Source organism: Bombina bombina, chromosome 9 (assembly GCF_027579735.1).
Source record: "Bombina bombina isolate aBomBom1 chromosome 9, aBomBom1.pri, whole genome shotgun sequence".
In the NCBI taxonomy this organism is placed as follows: domain Eukaryota; kingdom Metazoa; phylum Chordata; class Amphibia; order Anura; family Bombinatoridae; genus Bombina; species Bombina bombina.
The window spans coordinates 49201746-49218291 of NC_069507.1; the positions used below are offsets into that span (position 1 = coordinate 49201746).

At 37.4% G+C, this 16546-nt stretch overlaps 1 protein-coding gene across 1 annotated transcript in view; it reads right to left on the reverse strand.

The window, feature by feature from the left end:
- NCOA4 (nuclear receptor coactivator 4) overlaps positions 1-14402 on the reverse strand; it is a 44914-nt gene extending 30512 nt beyond the window's left edge. Inside the window, exon 1 of the mRNA XM_053692078.1 lies at positions 14288-14402. The gene's annotated coding sequence lies outside the window, so the exon portion shown is untranslated. The remainder of the gene's footprint in view (positions 1-14287) is intronic.
- Positions 14403-16546: the final 2144 nt, after the last annotated feature.

Consider the following 16546-nt stretch of genomic DNA (forward strand, 5'->3'; position numbering starts at 1 on the left):
GAAGTGAGGCACTAGCAATAGAATTATACAAGAATTGAACAAGGATTGGGCAAGGGGCAAGAAAAAGGCAGGTACTTTTGTAATATTATGTTTTATATACCTTACTGTTTTCTTATGCAATTGCTACTGTAATACTGTGTCTTATGTGTTTAACTGGTTCCCTCTTTTGTAAAAATGCCTAACATCTTCATATTCATTTTTGCTGCCTTTTGTCTCTATAACAAACTACATTATTCAATGACTCCTTCTCCCTCTCCACCTGCACTGTTCATTAGCCCATCTCTCTTAAACTCAACTTACTTTTGTACTCACAAACTTTACCTATTCCTAAACACTCTCTCTCCCCCCCTGCACCTTGTCTCAAAAGCAGTCTCATAACTGCAAATCTGTATCTCACTCTCCCTGTTGCTTTTACCAACTGCTGGTGACATCTCCCCTAATCCTGGTCTCCATCAACTGCCTAGCTGTGCACATCCCTTTGTACCGTCCCACAGACTCAAACAAAACTCCGACAACCTTACTCACATTCCTCTTGCATCAAAAGCCACTACCCCCTTCACTTGTGCACTCTGGAACTCTCGCTCTGTTTGCAACAAACTCACTTCTATACATGACCTCTTTATCTCACAGTCCCTCAACCTTCTGGCCCTAACAGAAACCTAGCTCTCTCCCCTTGACACAACATCCACTGATGCTCTGTCACATGGGGGTCTCCACTTCAGCCACACTCCTAGGTCTGGTAATAGACAAGGAGGTGGTGTAGGTATTTTACTTTCCTCTCGTTGCACCTTTCAACAAATACATCCTCATCCTATCTCTTCCCTCACATTTTCCTCATTTGAAACTCACATGATTCGCTTATTCTCTCCTCTTTCTATACGTGTTGCAGTCATATACCGACCCCCTGGCTCCTCAACTCAATTTCTAGATCACTTGGCTGCCTGGCTACCTTATTTCCTTTCCCCAGACACCCCTTCCCTCATTCTTGGTGACTTCAACATCCCTCTTGGCAATCCCACTACCTCCTCTGCAAAACAACATCTGCAACTCACGTCCTCCTTCGGTTTGTCACAATGGACCGATTCTCCCACTCACAAAGATGGTCACTCCCTTGACCTGATCTTTAGCTAACGATGCACTCTCTCAAACTTCACAAACTCACCCTTTCCTCTTTCTGACCAACATCTCCTTACTTGCAACATATCGTCCCTCCCTACAACTTTCCCTCCTTCTGCTCCTCACACCAAACTTTACAGAAGCATTATGTCATTAGATCAACAACAGCTTTCTAATTCCCTCAAACCTCTCCTCTCATCCTTCTCCTCCTTTTCCTGGCCAATCTATCTGCCACTATAACTCCACCCTTACATCCGTCCTTGACAATCTCGCCCCTCTTACCATAGCTCGGAAATCAAACACTCATCCTCAGCCCTGGCATACTCCTCTGACACGATACCTACGCAGATGTTCCCGTACTGCTGAGCGGCACTGGAGAAAATCTAGGAATTCAGCTGATTTTCAACATTACAAATTTATCTTAAACTCCTACTATTCTGCCCTTAATTTCCATAAGCAACATTACTTCTCTACTGTTATCTCTAATCTTTCTTCAAACCCAAAACGTTTGTTCTCCACTTTCAATACCCTTCTCCGCCCTCCCCCACCTCCTAATACAACTTCTCTATCAGCTCAAGACTTTGCCAGCCACTTCAATAACAAAATCGACTCCATCAGAAATTAAATCAGCTCTCAACATAATTCCTTTCTCGCACCCCCTCAAATGCTCTCAATCAACCACAACCCACATAACCTTAAACTTAGCTCATTCTCCCCTGTCACTGAAGAAGAAGTTTCGGCACTTATACTGCGCTCTCACCTCACTACCTGTCCCCTTGACCCTATCCCCTCACAGCTACTCCCCTCCCTCTCTGCTACCCTTGCCCCTATACTCACACACACTTTCAACCTCTCCCTCAGCACCGGTATATTTCCCTCATCGCTGAAACATGCGCTGGTCACACCTATCCTCAAAAAACCTTCACTTGATCCTACCTCCCCATCCAACTACCGCCCTATTTCCCTCCTCCCTCTTGCATCAAAGCTTCTCGAAAAACTAGTTTATGCACGCCTATCCCATTTCCTTACAATAGACTCCCTCCTTGACACACTGCAATCTGGATTTCGTCCCCATCACTCCACAGAGACAGCAATTGTTAAGGTTACCAACGACCTACTTACAGCAAAATCAAAAGGCCACTTCTCTCTGCTTATCCTCCTTGATCTGTCCGCAGCCTTTGACACTGTTGACCACCCTCTTTTGCTCCAAACCTTCGGCATCTGTGACACAGCCCTCTTGTGGCTCTCTTCCTACCTGTCAAACCATACCTTTAGTGTAGTCTTCTCTGGGGCCTCCTCTGCCCCGTCACCACTTTCTGTTGGAGTACCGCAAGGCTCTGTCCTCGGTCCCCTTCTCAATCTACACATCACTAGGTACCCTAATAAAGTCCCACGGTTTACAATATCATTTGTATGCCGACGACACCCAAATCTACTTCCCTGCACCAGACCTATCTCCTTCCTTGCTAACCCGTGTCACTAACTGTCTTTCTCACATCTCTAACTGGATGTCCTCTCACTACCTAAAGCTAAAACTCTCCAAAATTGAGCTCCTTATTTTCACCCCTTCCTCAAAACTCTCCACCCCCAGTCTCTCTATAACTGTCAACAACTCCATTACCCCTACCCCGCACGCCCGATGTCTCAGGATCACATTTTACTCAGATCTTTCTTTCACTCCTCACATTCAGTCCTTGGCTAAAGCCTGCTGCTTCCACCTTAAAAACATCTCTAAAATTAGACACTTCCTTACACAAGACACAACTAAGATTTTAATCCACTCTCTCATTCTTTCCCGCCTTGATTACTGCAACTCTGTCCTCTCTGGTCTCCCCACCTGCCGCCTAGCTCCTTTACAATTTATAATGAATGCCTCTGCCAGACTCATCTTCCTTACACGTCGCTCTTCATCTGCTGCACCTCTCTGCCAATCCCTTCACTGGCTTCCTCTTGCCTCTAGGATCAAACACAAAATTCTCATTCTGACATAAAAACCCCTCAACTGCACTGCTCCCCCCTTTATCTCAGACCTTGTCTCCAGATACTCTCCCTCCCGTCCCCTTAGCTCTGCTCATGACCTCCTACTCTCCTTCTCTCTGGTTACCTCATCACACTCCCGTTTACAGGACTTCTCCAGACTGGCTCCCATCTTGTGGAACTCTCTGCCTTGCTCCACAAGACTCTCTTCTAGTTTTAAAAGCTTCAACTGCTCCCTAAAGATTCTACTGTTCAGGGATGCATACAACCTACACTAACCTTTCCTAATACCAGTTCCTCTCCTCCATTGCTATCCCCTGAACCCCCTTAGCATGTAAGCCTAAGAGTCCAGCTGTTTGTAGATCATCTTCTTAAGAGCTGACTACAACAGTGCGACTCTTGGCAGGGCCCTCTACCCCTTTTGACCCTATAATTGTTTTGTTGTACACCGCCTTTGTTTATAGCACTGCGGAATCTGTTGGAGCTCTACAAATAAATATATATATATATATATATATATATATATATATATACAGTGAGGCCTCGGTTTACGAATTTAATTCGTTCTCCGGGTCGTTTCGTATTGCGAAAAATTCGTAAACCGAAACACGGTTTCCCATAGGAATGCATTGAAAATCAATTAATGCGTTCCGGAGGTCCGAAAAAATTCAAGTAAAGTGTCCAAAAAAGGCTCCAAAAGGCTTAACAACTTGCTGCAAATGGCTCCAATGTCTCCAAAAGGCTCCACAACTTGCTGCAAATGGCTCCAAAAGGCTTAACAACTTGCTGCAAATGGCTCCAAAAGGCTCAACAACTTGCTGCAAAATGGCTCCAAAACCTCTCCAACACCTCTACACTGGTACCCAAACTTCATTAATTCAATCATACTTGAGTATGCAGGGGGCACAGGGGCCACTGGTTTCGTATTGCGAAAAAAATTCGTAAACCGAGGGGGGCAAACCGGCATTTTGACCGGCATTTTGTTTCGTATTGCGAAAAAAATTCGTAAACCGAGTCAAATTTTCTTCAAATTTCGATTTCGTAAACCGAAATTTCGTATACCGAGTCGTGCGTAAACCGGGGCCTCACTGTATATATATATATATATATATATATATATATATATATATATATATATATATATATATATATATATATATATATATATATATATATATATATATACACACACACATTATATATACATATATATACATATATATACATATATATACATATACATACATATACATACATATACATACATATATATATACATATACATACATATATATATACATATACATACATATATATATACACATACATATACATATATATATATATATATATATATATACATACATATATATACATATATATATATATATACATACATATATATACATATATATATATATATATATATATACATACATATATATACACATACACATACATATATATATATATACATACATACACATATACACAGTGGATATAAAAAGTCTACACACCCCTGTTAAAATGTCAGGTTTCTGTGATGTAAAAAAATTACACAAAGATAAATCATTTCAGAACTTTTTCCACCTTTAATGTGACCTATAAACTGTACAACTCAATTGAAAAAACAAACTGAACATCAACAAACTGAAATATTTTAGGTGGAGGGAACAAAAAAAAACCTAAAATAATGTGGTTGCATAAGTGTATATAACTGGGGATGTAGCTGTGTTCACAATTAAGCAATCACATTCAAAATCATGTTAAATAGGAGTCAGCATACACCTGTAATCATTTAAAGTGCCTCTGATTAACCCCAAATAAAGTTCAACTGCTCTAGTTGGTCTTTCCTGAAATTTTCTTAGTAGCAACCTACAGCAAAAGCCATGGTTCGCAAAAGCCTACTAGAACAGCTGAACATTATTTGGGGTTAATCAGAGGCATTTTAAATGATGGCAGGTGTGTACCGACTCCTATTTAACATGATTTTGAATGTGGTTGCACAATTCTAAAAACAGCTACATCCCCAGTACACTTATGCAACCATATTATTTTAGTTTTAAAATTTTACTTCCCTCCCCCTAAAAGTTTCAGTTTGTTTTTCAATCAAGTTGTACAGTTTACAGGTCACATTAGGTGGGAAAAGTTCTGAAATGATTTATCTTTGTCTCTTTTTTACATCACAGAAATCTGACATTTTAACAGAGGTGTGTAGACTTTTTATATCCATTGTGTATATATATATATATATATATATATACATACATATACAGGTATACCTCACTTTACAGCGCTTCACTTTACAGCGATTCGCTAATACAGCGCTTTGTGGAGCTTAAGTTCAACCTCCAAGGATTTTAAAACAGTGCTGTAATCTTCGTGAGATTGCAAGAAAAGTGACTGGCACCATTTTGTTATGCTTAGTTCACTCTGTTTACAGCATTACAGTGCAATCTGTGTCTCAGTGCTATACTCTGGCAAATTGTAGTACAGTGATTGTCACTATTTTACAAGTACAGTATTTATTGAATACTGTGCTGTGCGAGTGTTAAACTAAACTTAGCCCTATTGTACACCTAATATAAGTTAGTTAAAACATGTTTTTTAAGTTTTTAAACACACTGGCAAGTGAAAAGAAAGCTAAAACTGCCTTGTTTCACTTTAAGGCGGTTTTCACTTTACATCGGGGCTTCGGTCCCTAACCCGCTGTATGAGCGGGGTATACCTGTATATATATATATATATATATATATATATATATATATATATATATATATATATATATATATATATATATATATATATATATATATATATATATATATATATATATATATATATATATATATATATGTGTGTTGGAAACATTCCTCAGTCCATATTGACATGATAGCTCCACGCAATTGTTGTAGATTTGTTGGCTGCACATCCATAATGTGAATCTCCCGTTCCACCACATCCCAAACGTGCTCTACTGGATTGAGATCTGGTGACTGTGGGGGCCAATGGAGTATAGTGAACTCATTGTTATTTTCAAGAAAACAGTTTGTGACATGGTGCATTATCCTTCTGGAAGTAGCCATCAGAAGAGGGGTACACTGTAGTCATAAAGGGATGGACATGGACAGCAACAATACTCAGGTAGGCCGTGGCATTTAAAGGATGCTCAATTGGTACTAAGGGGTCCAAAGTGTGCCAATATGCTTTCATGTTGTTTATGCCAAATTCTGACCCTACCATCTGATTGTCGCAGCTGAAGTAGAGACTCATCGGACCTGGCAATGTTTTTTTTTCTTCAAATCTTATATTGTCCAATTTTGGTGAGCCTGTGCGAATTGTAGCCTCATTTTCCCGTTCTTAGCTGACAGGAGTGGCACCCGGTGTGGTCTTCTGATGCTGTAGCCCATCTGCTTCAAGGTTCGACGTGTTGGGTGTTCAGAAATGGTATTCTGCATACCTTGGTTGTAACGAGTGGTTATTTGAGTTAGTTGCCTTTCTATCATCTCGAACCAGTCTGCCCATTCTCCTCTGACCTCAACAAGGCATTTTCATCAATACACCTGTCGGTCATTGGATAATTTCTCTTTTTCGGACCATTTGTAAACCCTAGAGATGGTTGTGCGTGAAAAACCCAGTACATCAGCAGTTTTTTAAATACTCAGACCAGCCCGTCTGGAACCAACAACCATGCCACGTTCAAAATCATTTAAATCCCCTTTCTTCCCCATTCTGATGCTCGGCTTGAAATTCAGCAAGTTGTCTTCACGACGTCTAGATGCCTAAATGCATTGAGTTGCTGCCATGTGATTGGCTGATTAACAATTTGTGTTACCAAGCAATTGAACAGGTGTACCAAATTAAGTGGCCGGTGTGTGTAATATATATATTACATATATATATATATATATATATATATATATATATATATATATATATATATATATATATATACACACACATATATACACACACACACATATATATATATTTATTTAATATGAATAATAGTTCCCTGAATGAGAGCCAAAAAATTTCAGGATGCGTGGGGAAACCACAGGCTAAATTAACTATTTAAAATGCCAATATAAGGGTAATGGAAATACTTGTAAACAATTTAATACACTCCAGCAGGTAAAGTGGATCATTGTGAACAAATTACTGCGGTGAAAATAATTGAGTAAACTGTCCCTTTAACGGGATAGGAAACTCAAAAATGTTACATACATAAACATTATATATATATATATATATATATATATATATATATATAATATTTGCAATTGGTACCTATTAAAAAGGGACATTTCAGTTAAAATAAACTTATGATCCAGAAAGAGCATGCGGTTTTAAGACACTTTTGAATTTGCTTCCATTATCAAATTTTGCACAGTCTTTATATATGCACACTTTCTTGGGAACAGGATCCTACTGAGCATGTGCACAAGCTCACAGGGTATAAGTATACTAGTCTGTGATTAGCTGATGTCTGTCACATGGTACAGGGGGCCGGAAAATGGGAGGAAAAAATAAATTGGTCGGAAACAAAAAAAAAAAAATCTACTGCTTATTTGAGTAGGTGTTAAAGCATTTTCTTTCTATTATGGAACTTGTTTATTATGCAATTCTATTGCATTAAGTGGTCCTTTAAATGATTCTGTTCATTTTCCTGTAGTTTGTACTCCAAAAAGCTGATTTCACCAAACCCATGATTGTCCTCATTATGTGAGCCCTATAACAATGTTCTACCTAGGTAGAAACATCATGTAGCTCACATGCGCATTCAAATGGTTGTCTGGTTAATGCATGCGCATATTATTTCCTTCTGTCTCCTCTCCTAACGTATTGTAAGCAATAGTAAGGATAGAACATCCACATAGCTATTGCTTACAATCTCACTTTCGTTGCTTTTTTGACCCCTTAGAAAATGTAATTAACTGAATTCTGTAAGTAAATTAACGCTGCGTTAAACAGAAGTGAGGTTATGACGTATGAAAGCATGTGCACATGCATGGTAATAGAACATAAATAAATAATAAAACGAGTATGTGATTGCCCTTAGAGTGTACTGCGCATGCGATTTGTAGCGAGATAGTACATTATGAATATCCTGATTCCATGACCAATACTGCGGTGCAATTGGAAGATGATAAATTTATTTTTTTATGCTTTATCCAACGCTAGTGCAGTTTATTGGAAAAATAAAAATATTTATTATATATATTTCTAAGCTTTATTTTTAAATATAAGTAAGTGGATTTAAAGCTTGTAATACTGATGTATCAAATCATTTGAAAATTTAGCAAATATTTCTAATCCTTTAAATTTACAAATTTATAATGTAATACAATGTATGAAAAATGTTAGAGTAAATAAAAGTAAACTGCTTGACCCAACCAGTCCAAAACACTGCTCGTAAATACTTTTTACCCATAACCGCGAGTATAAAACGTCAGAGCACTGAACTTACTAGCTTTAAAAAGTACCAAAAGATCTAGAAATGTACAAAAAGGAACCAGTTGATCATTCCTCATGCTCACCTATACATCTTTTGTTCAACAACTGGGTTTTTTTTTCATTTAAAATGTTTTTATTAATTTTCAAATTTAACCATATAGACTATTCTAGAAATGAGAATTAGGTTACATGAGGTAAACCCACGCAGGAGATTGGTAACGTTAGCAGCAGCAACAATTGAAGAGATCATTTCATAGTAGTCCTTAGAAGGGTAAGTGACACAACAACGCCACTTTGTGAGCTGAATTGTCCATATATATAATTAAAGACTGCAAGTGATCGTAAAAGACCAACAAACAGTGGTATCATGGTCATAATCATATCTATTTAACTCTCGAGCAAAGGGGAAGGGGGAATAAACAAAGAACTTGTGATAATCAAGTTGAGTAGTTGCGTTAATAAAGAGGGAAGAGAGGAGGGAAGGAGGGCGGGGAAGGGGAACAGAACTCTCAAGCATTATCCCTTTGCTCCAATATGAATATAGTCTCTATAATAAAATCTGCTTTACCCTGGTGGCTGTAGTGTATTTTATCGAGTGAGAGAACAAAATAAACTTCTTGTACCCACATTTGGGGAGAGGGAACATGCGATATCTTACAGAACCTGGGGATCAATCGTTTTGCACAAGTAAGCATACATTGCAATAACCTTTTGCGGTATAAACCAGGTATTTTAGGAAGGTGATTGAGAAGGATCATAGTCTGTTTTATTTCTATAGTGGTGCCTAGTGCTGCATTAATGTGTCTATTAATTGTGGCCCAGTATTGTTTGATGAGGGGGCAGTGCCAAAAAATATGAGAGACAGATTTTCCACAATGTCTCCAACACAACGGAGAGGCGCCAGGGAAAACACTGAAGTCTTTGAGGGGAAATATATGTAGTTTAATTCCGAGATCATCGGAGAAATAGATGATTTTTTTAGTCATTAGGAAAATATTGTGCCATTGCTTTTGAGTAAGTGTCGCACCTAGCTCTCTCTCCCACTTAGAGGTGTAGGAGGGAAGGGACATTAGTGCTTGATTATGAATGAGCTTATGAATTTTAGAGATATGTGCTTTATTAATCGTGGGGGTCCGACAGAGCGGTGTGAAGGGCCTAGTAATATCAGGTTTGTATGGGGACGTTAATAGAGCATGCCGAATTTGAAAATAAGAGAACCATTTGTTAAAGGGACATTAAACACTAAATAAATGCTAGATAGAATGATGCATTCAAAGAAAAGTTTATTCGGAGAATAACAGGTAGATGTATCTTTTAAAGTTTAATTTGCTGTTTAAATGTTGAGAAAATAGGTGTAAAGTTGTAGTGTCTATAAAACAATGGGAGCTGCCATGTTGTAACTTAGGTCACCTTTTCTGCTGTGGCCAATTAGAGACAGTTATAAAAAGGTCATGACAGGAGTGTGCAGCCAATGGCTGTTTGGAATATAAAAGTGTTGTGCTCTTCCATTTCTAACAGGAACTGAAAAGCTCACAATTTCAGAATGGAATTACAGAAAAAGGGGACAAATTAAATAATAAAAGTATATCACAGAGTTTTTATTATACATACAATTTATTATTTTATATTATCATCTCAAAGTGTTTAATGTCCCTTTAAAGGGTGATCCTAAGTTCTGTGCTAGGTCTGCTTGTGTTCTAATATGACCGTCTCGGGTTGTTTTTTTAACACATGCCTAACGTCTGTATTGTATTACTTGTGCTGGGGCTATTTAGAAATATGTATAATTGAGCTCCTGCACTGATCAAGCAAATCAATGTGCAGAATGTGGTAGAAGCTGCAGAATGTACTCCAGGCTCTCTGGCGGCAATAGGGGGGAAATAATTAAGAGAATTAAAAGGGAACTTAAACACAAAATAGATTTCATGCCCCTCTCTCCGATTATGGATACCACCATTTTGAAACCTACTGAAGGAGGGAAAAAAATGTAGCACTATTCTAGCACTCACTTAAAGGGATTTGAAACCCACATTTTTTTCTTTGATGATTAAAGGGACAAGAAACCCAATTTTTTTCTTTCATGATTTAGAAAGAGCATGTCATTTTAAAACAACTTTCTAATTTACTTCTATTATCTAATTTGCTTCATTCTCTTGATATCACTTGCTGAAAAGCATATCTAGCTATGCTCAGTAGCTGCTGATTGGTTGCTGCACATAGAGGCCTTGTGTGTTTGGCTCACACATGTACATTGCTATTTCTTAAACAAAGGATATCTAAAGAATTGAGCAAATTAGATAATAGAAGTAAATTGGAAAGTTGTTTAAAATTGCATGCCCTATCTGAATTATGAAAGTTTAATTTTGACTAGACTGTCCCTTTAAGATAGAGCATGGAATTTTAAGCAACTTTCTAATTTACTCCTATTAATAAATTTTCTTTGTTCTCTTGGTATGCTTTGTTGAATGAGCAGCAATGCACTTCTGATTGCTGACTGAAAACATGCGTGAGCCAATGACAAATCAGTATACATACACATTATATATATATATATATATATATATATATATATATATATATATATATATATATATATATATATATATATATATATATATACACACATACACACACACACATACATATCCACCAATCAGCAACTAGAACCTAGGTTCTTTGCTGCTCCTAAGCTTTCATTGATAAACCTTTCAGAAAAGGATAACAAGAGAAGGAAGCAAATTAAATAATAGAAGTAAATTGGAAAGTTGTTTAAAATTGTATTCTCTATCAGAATCATGAAAGAAAATGTTTGAGTTTCATGTCCCTTTAAAAATACTAATTATTTCCCAGAAAGAGGAATGAAGAAAATAAAACATAACTTTTATTAAAGTGAATGTAAACTCACCGTCACCTCTCATCCTCATGTTGTGAATTTCGCAAAATAAAGGCTAGTTTAATTCATAATTTTTTTATAAATGCATAACAAATACAAATATAAAGGTATTTATCGATATTATTCTTACTTTATTCCTCCGCTCGCCATCTTGTCCCGCATTTCTCAGGTGATTGACCGTTCCTTAAACAAATAATCGATTGCACCCTGTGGCGTCCAGCCCCTTTTTTTCTACGTCACGCGATGTAACTGCGCATGCGTTCCCTGCAGATTCGTGATTGACAAGCAATGAGATCGCAATAAAATTTTTGCCACGCATGCGCAATGTAATTTTCTTTGCGGATAACGATTCTCAATGGATCAGGGAACGCATGTGCATATTAGACATTGATTTAAAACGCATGCGCAAATGGAGTTCTCATTGTGAAGGGGGTTTCAGGACTACGTAATAGAGCAGGCGGGACAGCTCTATATGCAATGTTGTCTTAATACAGGAAGTCCAGGATGGGAGGAGTTATCCTTCAAAACGGAGATAAGTTCTTATATAAATTATAATATGACAAAAATAATTTTTATGAATAAAAACATTGCGGTTTCAATGAGAAGTTTATTGAGAATTGGTAGTGTAGATTAAAAAGCTTAAAATTTACATTCACTTTAATAAATGTAAAAATAGGTTTTAAAATCAATTAGAAGTAAAGGTAAAGTCATAACAGGACTGGTTCTCACAACATGAGATATCTAAAACATCCACACAAAAAAAAAAAAAGTAAATATGAGTGCAGTTATGGAGCAATCTTCATTGGTTGTTCCATTATGTATGCAAAACCGAAAAAGAAAATAAAACAGAGGATATAATCCTCCAAATAATTAAACTAGCGGTAGTGCATATACAATTATTAAAACTGATTGAGTCCATGTTTCCAAACCCTGCAAAAATATCTCAGATAAACCCATCCAAGTTAAGTAAATTCATAAAGATAAAACGGTCCTATAAAGACAAAGTGCCCAATGCGCTTTTTGCCATTTAGCTTTCTCAAAAGACCCCCCACCACTTACAAGGCATATTATGTTTATCTGTGGGTACATAATCTGATTGGTTACTAAGCTTATATAAAGTATTTAGTGTTTAATATCCCTTTAAAAATGACATTTAAGTAAACATGTTGAGATTGTAACATACTTGCATTATACTGTCATTATTTATTTCGCCCTCTTTTCCTGTAATTCATGCCTGTAAATTGCAGCATACAAAATTGTTAATCTGTTCTAATAAATGTTCAGACTTGTTGCTGATTTGCTAATCTACTGGAAGACAGAAAATGTAATTACAAGGTGTTTATTCTCCCTTTAAGTTACAGGATAAGTGTGAAAATAACTAATAAAAGTACACTGCACACACAACACGGAGTCACTAATGAACAGTGATGACAGTTATAGGGGTCGATTTTTCATGCTACGGCGGACAGGGGCGTACATACCCCCCCTGTTCACCACAGCTCGTCTCTGGTGGGCTAAATTCCGCTGCCGGAATTCAGCATTGCACAAGAACACAATTTTGCGCTCTTGTGCAATGCCGCCACCTGCCCACACACGGCCAATAACGCACGGACAGGAGCTGTCAATCTCCCTGGTCTGATGAGACCAGGGAGATTGAAATTTGCCACCTAGCAGGTGGCGAAGAGGTTAGGGAAGAAGTTGTCCAATGACCACTGCTTCATAAATACAGACTGCAGGTTCTCTGTGAGAACCTGCAGTCGTAGGGGGTTGAAGGCTGTTCAGTGTTTAGTGGATAATGGAGTACCACTCAATTATCCACTTAAAAATGACAACACTGTTCAAGTATATACACAGCTTTATTTTCACAAGTGCAAAGATATCCCTGTGTGTAGCAAATTTTATTAGATAAAAAAAAACACAAAACAAAAAAACACACAAAAGGAAACTCCTATATAAATTAAGCCAAAATGTAAAGAATTAATGGCTCATCAATAAATAGTTGGATATAGATACTGCAATGATTATTGTTAAAATAGACAGCGGTGGACTAAATCAGGGGTCGACAAATCTGTTTAAAATTTAGGAGCCAGACATAGCTTTAGGAGCCAGGCAGTCGTATTTCTATATATACAGTGGGGCAAAAAAGTATTTAGTCAGCCACCAATTGTGCAAGTTCTCCCACTTAAGAAGATGAGAGAGGCCTGTAATTTTCATCATAGGTATACCTCAACCATGAGAGACAGAATGTGGAAACAAAAAGTTATTGTGCTCTTGCTAACATATAACATTATTTCAAAACAGTCCTGAACTACCTTCCGATTTTCAACAAAAGATAACAAAAAAACCTAAGAAAATATGATAACAGATGTACATTGTAAAGTTGTTTAACTATTTATGTTCTATCTGAATCATAAAATACATTTTGGGGGTTTTATGTCCCTTTAAGATATAAATATGGTTTATTCCTACATTTGCTGGATATTTTTGTCAACAAAATGTATTTTCTAAGCGTCTAGTCAGTGTGACAGACAGAACGTGCCGCTGCTCTTGTCACTGCACAAATGAGAATGTCGTTGTCGCTAACAAACACCTTTATGGGCCTCTAAAGCTCCCTTTAAAAATGCTCTAAACTGAATTTACTCAAGAGCGCGTACGAACAACGTGCGTAACCAGGAAGTTGCGTCATCGCTCATAGCTGCCCTTCTCAAGTCCCTTCACCTGGCAATAAGCCTACAAACCGCGCATGCGTAAAACTAATTCGGCTAAGAGGTCACCCACAAATCATTAGCACGGGAATATCAAGAATCCTAATCTCTTAACATAATGGGAATCCTTGTTACTTACCGATCGCAGCCCGGCACTTAGTTGTCACCGCTGGGCTTGCTTCAAATCCGGCGCAATCCCGGGATCCGATATCTAACGACCTGCAGTGTGCATTCACTAGACACAAAGAACAAGGGAAGAGGAAATCTCGCGTGAACTCCGAGAGGAGGGGGGGGGGGGGTGTCACTAGCAAACCTTAGTGCTGCCACCTGCAGGGTGAAGTTGGGAAATGCAAATTGACAATACTTGTCTAGTGTTCTGTACTTTTCACTTTTATTCTGATAATGTAAAAAATATAACTGAAACTCGCTGAAATAAGGTCCACCATATAGCTATATACTTAATTTATATGTGTCTATATATAAATATATATATACATATGCACAGTATGTGTGTGTCTCTGCAAAATAAACCACCAACGTGTATGTAGTAAGAAAGTAATAATCATTTTGCAATCCTTTTTTAAACGGAAATTAAAAACTTGGACATGGTATAATATTAAATGATAAACTGCCTGTATAAAAAAAGTACAATATTTTAATTATTTATTTTGTCCCCGTTTCCTGTAAGTCCATTCTGAAATTGTGAGCTTTTCAGTTCCTGTTAGAAATGGAAGTGCAGAACACTGTTATATTCCACACAGCCATTGGCTGCACACTCTAGTGACCTATTTATAACTGTCTCTAAGTTATAACATGGCCGCTCTCATTGTTCTAAAGACACTAAAACTTTACACTTATTTTGTGAATATTTAAACAACTAATTAAACTATAAAATACATCTACATGTTATTCTCCCATTAATCTTTTCTTTGAATGCATCATTCTATCTAGAATTTATTTTTCTGTTTAATGTCCCTTTAAATGATTGCTCACACATACTTTTCAGGGACAGTAAAGTCAAAATGAAACCTACATTGGTTAGAGTATGACATTTTAAACAACTTTCCCATTTACTTCTGTTTTAAACTTTGCTTATTTATCTTAGTATCCTTTATTGAAGTGATCCTAGGTGAGCTCAGGAGCGTGCGTGCATCCCTAGCCATCTGGCAGCAGCTTTTGCAACATTGTTTATAGCAATGTTATACATAGATACAAACACTGATGCCACATAGTGCTAGACACGTGCATACTCCTGAGCCTACTTAGCTTTTCTCTTAAAGTGATGATAAATCCTAGCATTAGTAAAATGCCAGGATTTACCATTGGAACAAATCAAGGGGACTTTCATTGATGAAGTATAAAATAATTAATTCTGAAAGCTCCTTTATTTGTTTGCAGTGTTCGCTGCACTGAGCTGCTAAGGCAGCCCACGGCAGAACGCTATTTGGCTGAGTGGTGACGTTTCCACCTCTTAGCTAATAGCCATGTGGGAAATTCAGTTTGGCGCCATATATTGCACTTGGATTTACCATCACTTTAAAAAAGGATGTAAAAAAAACAAAGTAAATTTGGTAATAGAAGTAAACTGGAAAGCTGTTTCAAATCACATACTCTATCTGAATCATGAAAGTTTAATTTTGACTTTACTTGCCTTTAACAGTCATGCAGGATTTATGACTGCATATTTAACCCCTTAATGACCACAATGTACCCTGTACGTCGCTGGTCATTAAGGTTTTTTTGGCTCATAATAGCTCTCGTAATACCTCCAGCAGCAACACTACTATGACCTCCCTCTCTTCTGCAGGCCTCCTGAAACAGAGAGTCTTGAGTTTGCTTTGATTGTTTTCAGTTATGACTTGCTGTAAATATGTTTGCAAGCTAATCTAAGCAATCACTGTGTAAAGGGTTGTCCTCTGTTCTCCACTTAAATATTGGACAGCCTGTAGGTGACTGAGTACAAGTGGGTATATAAACTAAGCAGTGATTTTATCATTTGTCTGCTGGTAACACATAGCAGTGATTTGACCCTCTTTGACTACCAGCAGCACAAACTGAGCAGTGTTTTTAGTTCACAACCCTACTGCTCCCAGCACACACCGAGCAATATTTTAACCCTTCCTACACTGCCGAAGATACATGAAAAAGGGATTTATTTTAACCCTCCTTGGCTGCCAGTAACACAAAATAGTACATGTACAATACTGTTTTTTTCTGAGCTATATTTGTAATGCATAGAAGGCCTTTACAATTCAGCTGCCATTCAGCAGATAACAAAAATGGAATTTAAGTGTCCAGTATTTTTGTATAGATTTATTTTGGAAAGCTGCTAAAGCAAATTGCATCATACTTAGGTTACAGAATTTGACTAATAGCTCAGGGAGAGGTAGATACATTT